This window comes from Anomaloglossus baeobatrachus, chromosome 4 (genome assembly GCF_048569485.1).
Source record: "Anomaloglossus baeobatrachus isolate aAnoBae1 chromosome 4, aAnoBae1.hap1, whole genome shotgun sequence".
Lineage (NCBI taxonomy): Eukaryota > Metazoa > Chordata > Amphibia > Anura > Aromobatidae > Anomaloglossus > Anomaloglossus baeobatrachus.
Window position 1 is genome coordinate 401,997,836 of NC_134356.1, and position 5,000 is coordinate 402,002,835.

At 46.3% G+C, this 5,000-nt stretch overlaps 1 protein-coding gene across 4 annotated transcripts in view; it reads right to left on the reverse strand.

Moving 5' to 3' along the window:
• GATA3 (GATA binding protein 3) overlaps positions 1-5,000 on the reverse strand; it is a 37,699-nt gene that overhangs the window by 29,363 nt on the left and 3,336 nt on the right. The window contains exon 1 of one of the 4 annotated variants that reach the window (XM_075345307.1): positions 2,427-2,592. The exons of the other annotated variants lie outside the window; for them this stretch is intronic. The gene's annotated coding sequence lies outside the window, so the exon portion shown is untranslated. Of the gene's footprint in view, positions 1-2,426; positions 2,593-5,000 lie in introns of those variants that run through there. 4 annotated transcript variants of the gene reach the window in all.

The window sequence follows — 5,000 nt, forward strand, 5'->3', positions numbered from 1 at the left end:
TTGTGGAATAGCAGCAATAAAATAAAGTGGTGGGGAGGAGAAAATAAATACATAAACACATTATAGCGAAAGAATGACGTCATCACAGTGACGACAACAACAGCAACAACACACGGTATGAGAATAATGGAGAGCGCTGGATTATCAGTGTGACATGACTGCATTTTATTCCAATCCCATCTGACACACAGTGCTCTCATGTGGACCAGTGCCAGGAATCGCAGGAGTGTGCGGTGCGGGATTAGCTGAGGGTGACGTCATCGCCGTGACGTCATGTGCCCCGCTGATCGCCCATCAGCCGTACACGCCATGGCAATAATGAGGAGCAGTAGTCGGGTTACAGCGCGGGTCACCGGCATCAGGCAGCAGGAAATCAGCAGAGATGTTAATAGAAAACAATGGAGCCCCCGGACCCTGAGTGGATTGTTTTAGTTCCATTCCCTTTTGATGTGAGGCGGAGGGTCCGGCCGCACCTGGTCCGCATTTCTGCGCTCTCTGGTTGGGGGCTGGAGGGGCGGCTGGGATCGGCAGGATTAGGTTACGTTTGATTTAACAGGGTCCTTGAGTAGCACAGGTAAAGCTGTGTCAACAGCCCCGGGCCGGAGCGGGGGTTACACAGAGGACACGGCCGGGGGCAGCGCTCTCAGGGCCCGGCTGGGCAGGGGTGCTCCTGTGCAGCGGAAATACATGAGTATGGGGGCAGCCCCGGAGTGCAGGGTCCGGCTGGGCAGGGGTGCTCCTGTGCGGCCGGAATACAGGAGTATGGGGGCAGCCCCGGAGTACAGGGCCCTGCTGGGCAGGGGTGTTTCTGTGCGGCCGATATACAGGAGTATGGGGGCAGCCCCGGAGTACAGGGTCCTGCTGGGCAGGGGTGTTTCTGTGCGGCCGATATACAGGAGTATGGGGCAGCCCCGGAGTACAGGGCCCGGCTGGGCAGGGGTGTTCCTGTGCGGCCGGAATACAGGAGTATGGGGCAGCCCCTGAGTACAGGGCCCTGATGGGCAGGGGTGCTCCTGTGCGGCCGGAAAAGAGGGATATTGGGCAGTCTGAAAGTACAGGGCCCGGCTGGGCAGGGGTGCTCCTGTGCGGCCAGAATCCAGGGGTATGGGGCAGGGGGTCATGGTAGATGTCCTAGCATATACAATGCTTTACCTATGACTGTAAAAGGTGGTATAAAAATAATCATAATAAGAATAAGATAGCTGCATAGATAAATGTATATAGAGAATGCAGAGACACACTACATAGAGAGATATTATAATGCACAGATAACGCTATGTATGTACACACAGCTACAGAAATACACAGGAGACACCAAACTACAGAGCTAATATCCGAATAATGCCTATTTATGCATATATAGCTACACACGATTACACACCAGAAAGACAGAGGGACAGATAGATAGATAGATAGATAGATAGATAGATAGATAGATAGATGGATAGATGGATAGATAGAGGGATAGATAGATAGATAGATAGATAGATAGATAGATAGATAGATAGATAGATGGATAGAGTGATAGATAGAGGGACAGATAGATAGATAGATAGATAGATAGATAGATAGATAGATAGATAGATAGATAGATAGAGGGATAGATAGATAGATAGATAGAGTGATAGATAGAGGGATAGATAGATAGATAGATAGATAGATAGATAGATAGATAGATAGATAGAGAGATAGATAGATAATAGAGATATAGATAGATACATAGATAGAGAGATAGATAGATAATAGAGATATAGATAGATAGATAAAGGGATAGATAGATAATAGAGATATAGATAGATACATAGATAGAGGGATAGGTAGATAGATAGATATTGAGAGGGATACTTAGATAGATGATAGATAATTAGATAGAGGGATAAAGAGAATATATAGTTATAGCGAGGGATAGATAGATGATAGATAATAGAGAGATAGATAGAAGGATAGATAGATAGATAATAGAGGGATAAAGATAGTAGATAGAGGGATAGATAAGATATAGAGAGGAATAGATAGATCAAAGTTAATAGAGAGAATTGATAGATAGTAGGTAAATAGATAACAGTTAGATAATAGATAGAGGGATAGAGAGAATAGATAGAGTGATAGATAATATATAGTAGATATATAGCTAATAAATAGATAGGTAATAGATAGAATATTAACAGTAATTCTTTGCTGGTGACTATAAGGAGTATAATGATGGTATTTGGTCGGAGATTGGTTCTCGCCTTCCTCCAGTTTAGTGCAGCTCTGGTCATTTATCACAGGAATGGAAAATGGATTACAGGTATTTTGTCTGCCTCTGGCTCAGACTAGATGTGTTTTAGTTAAATGTCTCCAGAGGCCATTGAGAACAGTTCAACTGACACATTTCTCCACTTGAGTGTAAACATTTAACATCCAAGCCCTTAACTATCACATACCTCTATATAGAGCTGGGAAGGGGGAGAGCAAACTGCAGGTGACAGGATGATGGCATCCGGGCGATTACTGCAGGATGATGGCATCCGGGCGATTACTGCAGGATGATGGCAACCGGGCGATTACTGCAGGATGATGGCAGTTGCATGATAGCAGGTAGATGATGGCAGCCGGATGATTATTGCAGACTGATAGCAGCTGGATTATTACTGCAGGATGATGGCAAACGGGTGATTGCTGCTTGATTATGGCAGCACATCTACCAATGTGGTTGATATATATATATATATATATATATATATATATATATATATATATATATATATATATATAAAAGACAGATAGATAGAGATAGATAGATGCAGAAATAAGCGATAGCGAAATACGAAAGAGAGGTAGCTAGATAGATAGATAGATAGATAGATAGACAGATAGATAGACAGAGGGATAGATAGATAATAGATAGAGGGATAGATAGATAGATAGAGATTGAGAGAGATGGCTGATCTGGGCTGTGCTGAACCTGAGCTGTGCGGTGTCTATGCTGCTCTGTGCTTTGCAAGAGCTGTGCTGTGCCTGAGCTGTGCTGGGCTGTCCCAGAACTGCGCTATGCTGTGCCTGAGCTACCTGAGCTGTGCTGTGCTGTCCCTGAACTGAGCTGTGCTGTGCCTGAGCTACCTGAGCTGTGCTGGGCTGTCCCTGAACTGAGCTGTGCTGTGCCTGAGCTACCTGAGCTGTGCTGTGCCTGAGCTACCTGATCTGTGCTGTGCTATGCTGGGCTGTCCCTGAACTGAGCTGTGCTGTGACTGAGCTACCTGAGCTGTGCTGTGCTTTGCTGGGCTGTCCCTGAACTGAGCTGTGCTGTGCCTGAGCTACCTGAGCTGTGCTGTGCCTGAGCTACCTGAGCTGTGCTGTGCTATGCTGGGCTGTCCCTGAACTGAGCTGTGCTGTGCCTGAGCTACCTGAGCTGTGCTGTGCCTGAGCTACCTGAGCTGTGCTGTGCTATGCTGGGCTGTCCCTGAACTGAGCTGTGCTGTGCCTGAGCTACCTGAGCTGTGCTGTGCTATGCTGGGCTGTCCCTGAACTGAGCTGTGCTGTGACTGAGCTACCTGAGCTGTGCTATGCTGGGCTGTCCCTGAACTGAGCTGTGCTGTGCCTGAGCTACCTGAGCTGTGCTATGCTGGGCTGTCCCTGAACTGAGCTGTGCTGTGCCTGAGCTACCTGAGCTGTGCTGTGCTATGCTGGGCTGTCCCTGAACTGAGCTGTGCTGTGCCTGAGCTACCTGAGCTGTGCTGTGCCTGAGCTACCTGAGCTGTGCTGTGCTATGCTGGGCTGTCCCTGATGAATTGAGCTGTTCTGTGCCTGAGCTACCTATGTGTCTCCAGAGCCGTGAAATCCACCTGTGTTAGGACCATACTATAGTAACTCTGCGCCTTTTGTTACATTTATTTCTTGATGAGCGTGGAAATATATATGTATATTTTTTCCTAGTGATGATGAGTGGGATTTTTTTCTGAGGTCGATGCTCCATAGATTTAACAGGAACTATAAAATTAAGTATTTCGGTGAAAGGTTGAGTGCAGAATTACTGTATATTGAAGATGTGGTTATCACCGCAGATCTCTGACTATGATATTCATAATAGTGGTGGAAAAGTATTACACAGAAAATAATATCAGAAGCCCGTGCACACAGGAGAGATATGCTACAATGTACAACCGCACTCATATCACACTATACACAGGCGGGAGGCGCTCTCTAGAGATCAGGAGAAATATTATTATGCAATGTACTGTATGTATATATATATATATATATATATATATATATATATATATATATATATATATATATATATATATATATATATATATATATATATATATATATATATATATATATAAAATATCCATGGTGGCATCATTCAGCTGAAACAAATGCAGAATGTAGAGGGTATAGGCTGGTAGTCTAAATACCCTTTGCCAGTCCTCTCTGCCTCTCTCTTCTCTCTTTGCAGTCTGTTTTAGCTGGTTGCCGTTGTGAACAGTCAGACACATCAGAAGTTGCGTCCTCTGTGCTGCTGGGTTTTGTGTCCACCTCTCTGCTGCTGGGGTCTATGTCTACCTCTGTGTTGTTGGGCTCTGTGCCTACCTATCTGCTGCTGGGTTTTGTGTACACCTCTGTGCTACTGGTCTCTGTGTCCACCTCTGTGCTGCATCGCTCTTTGCCCACCTCTGTGTTACTGGGCTCTGTGTCCACCTCTGTGCTGCTGGGTTCTATGTCTACCTCTGTGCTGCTGGGCTCTGTGTCCATCTTTGTCCTGCTGGGCTCTGTGTCCACCTCTGTGCTGTTGGGCTCTGTGTCCACCTCTGTACTGGTGGGCTCTGTGTCCACCTCTGTGCTGTTGGGCTCTGTGTCCACCTCTGTGCTGTTGGGCTCTGTGTCCACCTCTGTGCTGTTGGGCTCTGTGTCCACCTCTGTACTGCTGGGCTCTGTGTCCACCTCTGTGCTGTTGGGCTCTGTGTCCATCTCAGTTCTGCTGGGTTCTGTGTCCACCTTCTGTACTGCTGCGCTCT